The sequence below is a fragment of the Bidens hawaiensis genome, unplaced genomic scaffold (genome assembly GCF_021521415.1).
Source record: "Bidens hawaiensis isolate Kalapana, Puna unplaced genomic scaffold, B.hawaiensis_p1.1 tig00000697_1, whole genome shotgun sequence".
NCBI lineage: Eukaryota > Viridiplantae > Streptophyta > Magnoliopsida > Asterales > Asteraceae > Bidens > Bidens hawaiensis.
In genome coordinates, this window is record NW_027491041.1 from 4404353 (window position 1) to 4414681 (window position 10329).

Here is a 10329-nt window from a genome sequence, read left to right on the forward strand (position 1 = left end):
TACAAGTGGCATTTGGAACATGTAAGGTAAGGGTAAACTGCTAATGACGTAGATCAAGTGTGATTAGTCGTTTACTTTACCCGCCCGTCCTAATCACTCCTGGCCCCTAACCATATTAGCACTCTATCTAACACTTAACAGTTAATCACATAAGGGAAATCTTAAATGTAAAGGAATGACTAAATAATTTAAAGTTACCTCTTGGCATGCAGCTACTCGTGGCGGGCATACTGGTCTCTTTTCTTACAGTTCGAGTCCAACCATTCGGGGACGCTCGGATCCCTCGAACCAAGGCTCTGATACCAACTTGTAAGGCCCCGAACCCCGGGAACCCCATAGTTGGCAATCACTCAAAACACTCGTAAAATTTAATAAACTCAAAAACCGTTTCTTCCATTAGAACAAACATTTCAGAGTATCAATTTTGCGAAAAACATGAAAAATGAAATAAGTTCCCGAAACCCGGGAATTTTGCCCAAAATCCAAAGTAAGTATAACTTTTATAAATTTCCTTGAAATAAAACATTCATAATAATTCTTCCTTCCAGTATGCCCTTCACCATCCAAGTAGCTCCGTGCACGTCCAAGAGATAAGGCATCCTCTTCCGAATCCTGAAACTTACACTAACATGCACACAAAGTCAGCTTGAGCTGTGTGAGTTCAAGTTTTAAGTAAAAGATATCAGTAGTAAAATCATGATAGTCATATCAAAGGTTTTCTAAAAGTAAAAGGGTACATCCATCTAATCATCATTACCGAACTTAAACATCCTCATGCATACATATACAAAATGTATATGTAAACATCCATTCAATAACATCCCTATATACATAACAGTATATATATATATATCATCCACGTATAACATCAGGGTGAGCAAACGTACAACCAAAACACGTAACATCAGTGTATGCGAACACAAAGTAGGCATACACAACATCAGTAGTCGAAACGACTACAACATCGCCAAATAGAGGCCAAGAAATAATGTATACACACGTATATGTATTTAACATCCCAAGACTTACCATAAACTAGCAAGTCTATATAAAATCTTTTTAAAAACATTTCATCAAGTAAGAAAACATTTGGGTGCGCATGCTAGCCCAAAAGTAAAATGAGTAAAAAGGGCATCATGAACTCACCTGAGATCGATCGAATACTTGCAACGAGCTATGAAGTTCCTAAGGGCAAAATCACAAGCAAGGGCCTGTAAATTATACATAACGCGTTACTAAACTAGACTGTAGAAAAACCCTATCATAATGGGCCGTACAAGTCCAACACTTTGGCCCAAGGCCCAATACTTGGCCCAAGGCCTAACAACTTGGCCCAAGGCCCAATACTTGGCCCAAGGCCCAACAACTTGGCTCAAGGCCCAATACTTGGCCCAAGGCCCAACACTTGGCCCAAGGCCCAACAACTTGGCCCAAGGCCCAACAACTTGGCCCAAGGCCCAACAACTTGGCCCAAGGCCCAACACTTGGCCCAAGGCCCAAAGATAGTCAAATCGGGTCGAATGCGCGTGAAATAATCCTTAAAACCATTTGTTAATCGAATCAGCCCCGAATGGACCAAATTCCATCTTAAACCTTTTCATTCATCATGATTATGTCACCCGTGTTGATAGGGTTGACGGTTCCGTTTTACAACACTTACTTTATCATTTAAATGAAAATTCGCGCACCGCCGACTCGATTGACGAAGCACTAACCCCGACAACCCCGAGCACCAAAAAAATAATTTTTCCACAGCCCTTAAACCCCCCTAGGGCTGCACGAACAGAATCGGTCGGTCACCCGATCAACTAACGCATCAAACTCAACAATTTGCAATTCTACACCCGATAAACCCTAGTTTTCGAACAAAAATCAATTGACCGACCTAAACACCTCCAATGACCACGAAATTTTAATATGATGTAAATGCCATACCTGGGGATCTTTCTACACCGGAAACTCTAATTTTTATCCACGGGAAGTGGGTCAATTGCACTCTAACCGAAATCTGTCCAACGAAAAGTTTCGGCAAAATTGAGCATCAAAACGATTAGGGGTGAGCAAAAAGAGTGTAGGGGATTGTAGTACATACCTTGAACTACCTCTAGGAACTTGGAATCGATCAAAAAGTCAAAGCAATGAAGGCGGGGGGGGGGGGGGGCTGGAAGTGGCCGATCGGACAGCTGCATAGGGTTAGGGTTTTATTTTTTTGCTTAATGTTATAATATAAAACATTTTCATTCTAGCCCCCGGAATTTAAAAATAATGCAACTTAGAAGAAAAGTTAAGCGATTAGGCGTACCGGGATGACGTAAAGGCCTCCGAGAAACGTCGGATCAATCCCGAGAGTGGTACACACTCAACAATCTTTAATTCTTGAAATCGGAATTAACGGGTGTTACAGAGTTACAGTCGTTTATGAAAATATACTTTGTATATATATATATATATGACGTTTGGTATGGCATGCATTGGCCTAATAGAGTCTATCACGTTGGCAAACTTCTACGGGTAAGTAAACCGGTCCCGTGGTTGATTGGGATTTGTACGAATTACTTACCTTAGGCAAGAAGAGTCTACTAATGATATCCCCCTTCCAGTTATTATATGCCCGTCAAAATATAGTTTTAATAACATTACTTCTTATGGAAATAACATTATTATATTCAATAAAACATTAATTGGAAAATTAGTTATGTTTAATGACTATACCCTTGACTAGGTTCTAAGTAACTATGCAATAAAGTAACTACAGCAGAGCTCCTACCGTAGTCGGCTACTTGAGAATAAGAGCTAGGAAAATCAGCAGCGTGTCGGTTAGTGCTTCGCTTATCAAGGTAGCGGGTTGTTAGTAGCGTCTTCGAACTTCGTTTCTTCACGAAATCAAGCCCTCGGAACCTCGGAAAACCTTGTCACGCACTCCTAGGTTAACTATGTGAGAATGGAAATGAAAATGGGATGCTTTGGCTTGAACCCATAGCTGTCCCTTAATAAATGAAATTTAACCATCTTTGCGTCGCGCGAACCGCCTTTGCGCCGCAATCCTGTGCATATCATTCCCGTGATGCCACGTCTCGACACGTGGTAGGACACGTGGATTAGATTACTTAACCAGGTTCACCGTCGTGCGAAGATCAGTCTTTCTTGAAATGTGTGCTAGAAGCTTCGCGTAGCACGAAGTTTATCAATCTCAGCTTCGCGTCGCGCGAAGATTCAGGAAAACTAGAATTTTCATTTATAGTCCCTTAACTTTCAGATTTGGCATTTTTAGCCAAAATTAAACAAGACACATTTCGCACGACGCGAAAGTGCTGGCACACAATTCAAAGCAGAGCAGGTTCGCACTACGCGAATTAGTCCTTCATGTGATGGGAAACCTCATTAAATAATCGGGGACACTTGTCCAACCATGTGACAGCACATGGCACCATGAGACAGGACACGTGTAAAATGGCGGCTGAGAGGCGGTTCGCGCGACGCGAAGATGTTCAGATTTCACCTATAAAAGGGGGAGTCGGGTTTGAAGCATTTCACGCCAATTTTCACTCTTACCTTCACACACTTAGTATTGGGAAGCGTGCCCGATTGCCAAGAAGTTCCGAGGTTCCGTTTTCTCATGATTCGTGCAAGTAGAGGAGCTCTAACACCTTGTAGATCAATTAAGTAGGTTAGACACAAGGTTCTGCCAGTCAAGCAGTGATTTCGAGGATTCTCTAAAGTAGGATCTAAGTTTAAGTTATTTCAATTATATTATGAATAGCTTAGACTTGGTCAAGGCGATGGCCTTTAACCTTGAAAAGATTTTCAAAACATTCAGGAAAGGTTTTTCATAAAACATTACTTTGAAAAGATGTAATGTTACACAAAACTATATTTTGACAGACATGTAGTAACTGGAAGGGGGGATAACATTAGTAGACTCTTCTTGCCTAAGGTAAGTAATTCGTATAAATCCCAATTAACCGCGGGACCCATTTACTTGCCTAGAGAAGTTTACCAACGTGATAGACACTATTAGGCCAAAGCATGCCATATCAAACGTCACATAAAATACAAATATGATTTCAAAAGATAAACATTCACAAACATAATCAAGGTTAAAACCAGACTTAAGGTCTGCAGTCTAATCAAGAAACACCATCAAGGTGATCATTCAAACCTATTTGTTTATAGGTTAACAATCATTTACAATCAAGAAGGTTTATCACACTGACGGTACAGGTGAATACGTTCAATCTTTTTATATAACGTGAATACGTTAATGTTGGGTTTTAATAAGATTATCAAAGTCATAAAATCCAAATTTTATGAAAAACGCAGCGGAAATCAATTTTAAATCTTGTTAATTTCATATGTATAAAACCTATTTTACACATGCAAAACCCAAGCTCGGATCCAAATACGAAATACATACTATGAAACATATGCATGTCACTATAAGTCCATGCATGTTAAAGCTATCTTTCAAATCCAAGGAAGAGGAAGGAGATGATGATGAAGAAGGCAAGAACTTGAATATGAAGCTCCTCAAGCTAGCATACCCCAAGCTTTCCAACGAACACACTCATAGCTAGGATTAGTAACACTTGACAACACTCCTTGGTTCCTTTGCTCTTGGCCATCCAAAGAGAGGAAGAGAGAGTAGAGGATTTTTCCTCTAGTCTTGTGTTGTGTTTTTTACTTGTGTATTGTGTATGAGAAAGAATGAAAGAAAGAAAGATAATAAGTCTTTCAAAGTGGCACCACCCAAGTCAACCACTGCCTCAGATGTCATGTCAAATCTAGAGACACAGAGTGATCATTCTCTGTTGATTTAACTTAGCAGGCCTTAGACATCTTACTCTTAACGAATAAGAGGGACAAATCCCCTCTTGACTATGTACATCTCTCACAATCACCTTGTACTATACCTGATCTTAGACTTATGTACTGTCATGTTTCAGAGCAGCGAAGAACTAATTTAAAGCACAATATTTGGTGAATATCAAGACCCAATATGTATCTCAGGTCGGAGGATCCTATGATATTCGCCTTTACTCAAATTTACTTATGATCAATCCCAAGGATTCCATGTAGTAACATTTGAGAGCGGGTCAGTCCAATATTTATATCCCATAAATATCTATGAACCTTGGCTGCAACCCTTGCTCTATATTCATACCTTATGAATATCCACCAATCTAAGTTCATAATAGTCTTACCTTCATATTTGCTCCCACAAATATGAGCGACTACGGACATTTAGAATAAGTAACTTATTCATGGATTTAAACATGCTAAAATGGAACATAACTCAAAATGTCATAATCATAAACCATAATCATATGAATGAGTCAAAATAACAATTGTTCCGGTATCCAAATACAAAATTCGATCATATCCAATCACTAGAATGTCGAAGTCCTAAGGCACAAATATGACCCTCATGCTTTAGCCTTTCAAGGAGCTTCGTGAGTGGATCCGCAATGTTTTGATTGGTGTGAACTTTGAGAATACATATCTTTCCTTTTTCAACTTCATCCCTTATGTAGTTGAACCTCCGCTCAATGTGCCTCGTCTTTTAATGTGCATGAGGTTCCTTGATTTGAGCAATCGTACCCTCATTGTCACAAAAGATCTCTAGAGGGTCCTTATTGGTACGGACTACCCCTAGGTCGGCAATGAATTTTCTAATCCATGCAGCTTCTTGAGCTGCCAATGAGGCGGCGATGTATTCCGATTCCGTGGTGGACAATGCTACCACATCTTGCTTTGAGCTCTTCTAAGAGACTGCCCCACCATTCATAATGAAAACATATCCCGATTGTGATCGAGAATCATCTCGATCGGTTTGGAAACACGCATCCGTGTAACCCTTTACAACGAGTTCCTCCTCATCCGAACCGTATATTAGAAACATGTCCTTAGTCCTTCTAAGGTATTTCAATATACTCTTAACCGCCATCCATTGGCTACTTCCCGGATTATGTTGGAATCTACTTGTCATGCTTAAAGCGCATGACACATCCGGTCTAGTGCATACCATTGCATACATGATGGATCCAATAGCCGATGCGTATGGGATTCCATTCATTTTCTCTTGCTCATCCTTTGAGCTTGGACATTGAGATGTACTCAATATCGTTCCTCTTTGAATAGGTACTAAACCTTTCTTAGAGTTCTCCATCTTGAACCTCTTCAATATTTTGTCAATGTATGCACTTTGGTTTAAACCTATCAACCGCCTCGATCTATCCTTATTGATCTTTATTCCCAAATAATAGGTGGCTTCACCAAGATCCTTGATAGAAAAACAACTTCCAAGCCATGCTTTTACACCTTCCATGGTTGGAATGTCATTCCTAAATAGTAGTATGTCATCAATATACGATACTAAGAAGGTAATGATGCTCCCACTTGGTTTGTTATACACACAAGCTTCATCACCATTTTTGATGAATCCAAATTTCTTTACTTCTTCATCAAAACGGTGATTCCAACTTCTAGATGCTTGTTTCAATCCATAGATTGATTTCTTTAATTTGCATACTTTGTTAGGATGTTGTGGATCGACAAAACCCTCGGGTTGAACCATATATACATCTTCCTCAAGATGCCCATTTAGGAAAGCAGTTTTGACATCCATTTGCCATATCTTATAGTCATAATGTGCGGATATGGCAAACAATATCCTAATAGACTTTAGCATTGCTACGGGAGAAAAAGTTTCATCATAGTCAACCCCTTGAGTTTGAGTGAAACCTTTTGCTACAAGTCTTGCTTTATAAGTATCCAAGTTTCCATGCATATCAGTTTTCTTCTTGAAAACCCACTTACTTCCAACCGGTTTGGAATTAAGAGGTGGTACAACCAAATCCCATACTTGGTTGTAATGCATGGATTGCATCTCAACGTTCATGGCTTCAAGCCATTTGTCACAATTGGATTGTAACATTGCATCACGGTACGTGGTGGGTTCATCCGAATCTACCACATAGCATCCACCCATGAAGAAACCATATCTTTTGGGTGGATGACTAATTCTACCGGGTTTGCGATCATTTTGTGTGTCTTGATCAACCATTTGATCATTCTCAACAACCTCTTGTTGAGTGCTAGTATCAACCAAACGTGTATCGGCTTGTGGTTCTCGATCCTCCTCAAGTTCCACCGTTCTAGTAGTACCTTCCATAAGGAACTTAGTTTCCAAGAACTCGGCTATTCGAGCAACAAATACCATTTGCTCAGTTGGGTTGTAGAAATAATATCCCATAGAATCTTTGGGATATCCTACAAATATACACTTAGTAGATCGACTTTCAAGTTTATTTTGGGTGTTGTTCTTGACATACGCCTCACAACCCCATACCTTTAAATATGATAATGATGGAGCCCTTCCATTCCATATTTCAAAAGTTGTCGTGTCCACTTTCTTGGTTGAGGCCATATTTAGAATACAGGCCGCGAAGAGTAAAGAGAAACCCCAAAATGATAGAGGCAATGTGCTTCTAGCCATCATAGATCGAACCATATCCAATAGAGTTCGATTCGTCCTTTTGGACACACCATTGTGTTGGGTGTTCCGGGTGGAGTAAGTTGTGAGATGATCCCACAACTTCTAAGATGATCTTGGAAAACATCACTCAGTTATTCATCTCCTCTATCCGAATGAAGTACTTTGATGGTTTTATCGAGTTGATATTGTACTTCATTTTGGAAGACTTTAAACATTTCAAAGGCTTCATCTTTGTGTCTTAACAAGTACACATACCCATAACGACTATAATTGTCGATAAAGGTAATGAAGAATCTTTAGCCATTCCTTGTCATTGTCTTAAAGGGACCGCATACATCCGAATGTATGATACCCAATAAGTCTTTTGCCCCTTCATTTGTTCCACTAAAGGGGTCCTCGGTCATCTTTCCAAGTAAACAAGACTCACACTTATCAAATGAATCATCTTCACTTGATTCCAATAGACCATTCTTTTGAAGTGTATGTATGCGATCTTTGTTTATATGACCAAGGCGACAATGCCAAAGATAAGTCTTACTCAAATCCATTTTGAGTCTCTTGGTGCTTGATTGGTACAACATTTTATCAAAGGATGTGTTATCATGAACTAATTCATAAATGCCATTAGACGGCATTGCTTTAAAATAAAAGACATTATTCATGAAAACACAAATACCATTGTCCAAAAATTTAAAATCATACCCATATTGTCTTAACAAAGAAACGGAGATAATGTTCCTAGTCAAACTAGGAGCATACAAAACATATTTCAAAATAACTTCCAAACCATTTGGAAGCTTTAATGTGTAGTCTCCTCAGGCTTCGACAACAACCTTTGCTCCGTTGCCCATGAAGAGACTAATATCTCCTTTCTTGAATCCTTCATTTCCCTTGAGCCCCTGCAATAAATTGCAAATATGAGTTCCACATCCGGTATCCAATACCATGTGTTAGTGGAAATAAGATTAAGATTAATATGAATCATGAAAGTTGTACCCGAGGTTTGCCCCGCATCCTTCTTAGCTTTCAACTCTTTGAGATAGGTTGGACAATTCCTCATCCACAGCCCAATCTCCCCACATCCAAAGCATGGATCCTCCGAGCTAACCTTTAGCTTCTTTGGTTTGGGTGGTTCCACTTTAGCCTTTCCCTTGAACTTGCCCTTGACTTGTCCCTTACCTTTGGCAACCTTTGCCTTGGGTTCTGGGTGATGCCTTTTCTTGTTGCCTCCCTCTTTGATAGTAAGAACGGGTAAAACCTTTTTACCCCTTCCCGTCTCGGCCGTTTTGAGCATTGCGTGAATCTCACCAATGCTTTTGTCCCACCCATTCATATTATAATTCATAAAAAATGTCTCAAACCTTTTAGTTAAGCAATTTAGGATCAAATCCGTGGCTAACTTGTTTGAGACGCGAAAATTAAGGCGCTCAAGACGATCAATGTGGCTTTTCATCTTAAGTACATAAGATGAAACCGATTAGGTTTCTTCCATACGACATGCATGAAGCGCTCGAACCGTTTCGAAGCGTTCCACCCTATCTTGTGTAAGGAACATTTCCTTAAGTTGGGTGATCATGTCGTGTGCCCCATGAAGTTCAAAATCCTTTTGAATCTCGGGAATCATAGTTCCCAACATGAGGCAAGAAACTTGCACCGAATCCTCATTGTGCTTAACCCAATCGTTATGGTCTTGGACATCGTCAACGCTAGGTTCATCGGGAATACGATCCTCTAATACGTAGTATTTCCCAAGTTTCGATACCAATCCATAAAGTTGGTTTAGTTTACACGATCCTTGTCAATAATAGATCTTAGTGATAGGTTATTAACGGGTGGAATAATAACGTTAGGTGGATTGTTGATTGCGGCCATCTACAAATATAACAAAGCTCAATTTTAGTATTTTCGATATCAATTATTTTTAATCGTTAATACCCTTTGTGTCTCTAAGACAATTAATGATTAAAATCTAGAACCCAACATTACATTCAAATAGTAGTTAGGTGACCTTTATCCTACTATTTAAATTAACAAGGTAGTCAACGTTGACGATTGCAACCCTTTGCAACTTCTAGTTTTATGGGATCGGTTAAACATCTTCTGTTTAGTCGGCATGTTTAATCCCATCAACACCATTGTACGCTATGCTTCGGTGACCCTATTCACATGGTTTCCAATTTAAGTTATCCTACTTATACACACATGTGAGTTTACACATACAAGTGGTTAAGTGACCTTTATCCCTCAAATATGGCAAACCCACCTCAAACTCACAAGTTTCCTCTAATGCGGTTAGGTGTCCTTTATCCCATACCGAGTTCCCAAGTGATTCGAGTGTCACATCAAAGGATGGTGTTCAACTTATTTTATAAAAGGAATTTTAGTTTTCAAAATTCTAGATTGGAAAACCCTTTTGTACCTTTAATTTGCATGCATTCAAATGTATGGTACTTAGTTGAAAAACCCATTTTTCAAAGTTCCTATTAATAAAACCCATTTTATTATGAAATCATTAGCCTTTAATAAAACCAATTTTTATTACCTAATGATTTCTAAGGAACCAATTTTATGCTAGTTGTTGATTTAAGTAGTTAACAATCCAAATTGTAAAAACATACAAACAAAAGTAAATCAACCATGCAAGCATAAAATACATACAACCACATGTTCATAACCATAGCCTCCTAATGTTGATTACACTTGTTGACCAAAGAAAAGTGTGTCAAAAGTCTCTCCTAAGGGACCTAAAAGGACACGAGTTTGTGTCGGTGAACTCCCACTTGATCCCGCATCCAAATGCTCCAATTGTTCACCCCCCGTGTTGTGGTCTCCAT